This window comes from Microtus ochrogaster, chromosome 17 (assembly GCF_000317375.1).
Source record: "Microtus ochrogaster isolate Prairie Vole_2 chromosome 17, MicOch1.0, whole genome shotgun sequence".
Classification (NCBI taxonomy): Eukaryota; Metazoa; Chordata; class Mammalia; order Rodentia; family Cricetidae; genus Microtus; species Microtus ochrogaster.
This window is the reverse complement of record NC_022019.1, coordinates 16,578,184-16,580,136: the sequence shown is the minus strand read 5'-3', so window position 1 is coordinate 16,580,136 and position 1,953 is coordinate 16,578,184.

Genomic DNA, 1,953 nt, shown 5'->3' with positions numbered 1-1,953 from the left:
ATACCTAAAAGTCAATTGTTTGCTCATGGATTTTTTCTTTCCAGGCTGTTCTACAATGGCTTTCTTTATGGTTCTTCATACCAATGTGCAGCACTTTCTTCTCGTTTGTTCCTCTCCCACATGTCGCTTCCACATCACCCAGGGAACTAAAACTGCCAGTTCCCTTCCTTTCCTACAAAAGCCAGTCTTATGACATGCTTCTTTAACCTGCCCAAGACCCTCGATTTGCCTAAGTTTGTTTTTGATCACTGATGGGGTTAATGAAGGTCATTTGTACGTACTAAAAATATTGGATTAAATTTTAAAAGATATAACATTTTTCATGGCATCCAAGAACATGAAATATATATGAATAATTTTATATCTAAAAGCTATTGAATAATGCCAAGATGGATTAGACTGTGATGTGTTCATAACCCGCTGACTCCAAAATCACTGTGATGTCGATTGTCTTCTTGGTGGGCTTTTTGGTGGTTCGTTGTTATAGAGACAGAACACAGGGCTTCATACATACTAGGCAAGCACTTTACCATGAAATTACATCCTCTAGACCTGACACTGATCTCTGTATTCAATAAAATCTGAAAGTTTTGGCTGGGAAGTGGTGGCGCACACCTTTAATCCCAGCACTCAGGAGGCAGAGGCAGGTGGATCTCTATGAGTTTGAGGCCAGCCTGGTCCAAAACTACAGAGAACCAAAAAATAAATAAATAAACGAACAAATAAAATAAAAAGATGCCGAGATGAGTGGACAAAGGCAAAGGAAAGGATGGGCTTTTTCAGAACTGGTGTTATAGGAGCTGGCTATGCATTTGGGGGAAAAGCAGGAAGTGAAACGTCAACATTGAACCTTTCCTACTACATTAATAAAAATGAACTCAAGCTGATGGAATAGCACAAGTCTGGAGTCCCAGATACTCTGGAAGCAGAGGACCAAACGTTCAAGACGTTATGGAGTTCATGACCTCTGGGGAAATCAATCTGAATTATAATTGGTTCAATCTATTAAAGCTGTTAGCAAGACAACAATCTCTGAGCCAAGGTTGGGATTGCTTCCTGAAAGGGGGAGAAGGGAGAACTCCCCCCCCCCCCAGGGCTGAGGACAGAACCCAGGGCCCTGCACTTCCTAGGCAAGCACTGTACCACTGAGGTAAATTCCCAGTCTTGAGGGGAGGATTTGTAAAGGTAAAAAACACAAGAAGACCTGGAGCATCTGCACAGGCAAGGCAAGAGCTGTTCTCTGTCAAGAACAAGTAGTCAGGGTGACCACAAAATAGTGCTGAATGCCTACAGAAACAGGTTCCAGAAGTCTAAAAGCAGTATAGCACAACTATATATGTATCCTTGTTTTTTATGATGTGTGTATGTGTGCGTATGTGTGTTTTGTTTGTTTGAGACAGGGTTTCTCTGTGTTACCCTGACTGTCCTGGAACCGGCTTTGTAGACCAGGCTGGCCTTGAACTCACAGATCTGCCTGCCTCTACCTCCCAAGTGCTGGGATTAAAGGCCTGTGCCACCACACCCAGCCAAGATTGTATATTTTTGCATGGGGGTGACTAAATCAGGGTTCCTGGGAACTTATCTTCCAGGGACTGGAGTCAGAGACAAGCGGCTAGTGGGTACCAGGATGGATGCCTAGCGTAAAAGGAAGTTTCTTTAGCAATCATGACACCATCTCAGAAAAATTAACTCAAAATATATCATACACCTAAGAGTCAAAGCTAAAATTAGAGTCAGGTGTGGTGGTTCCTACCTATAATCCCAAAACTTGGGAGGGAAGGGCAAAAGAATCTTGAGTTCAAGAACAGCCTTGCCACATAACAAGACCTTGTCTCAAAAAGGAAGGAAAGAGCTGGTTATGGTGGCGCACGCTGGTAGGATTTGCTGAAGGAGGCAGAGGCAGGAGGATCACGAATTGAAGGCCAGCCAGGGCTACACATTTAAAAAAAAAAA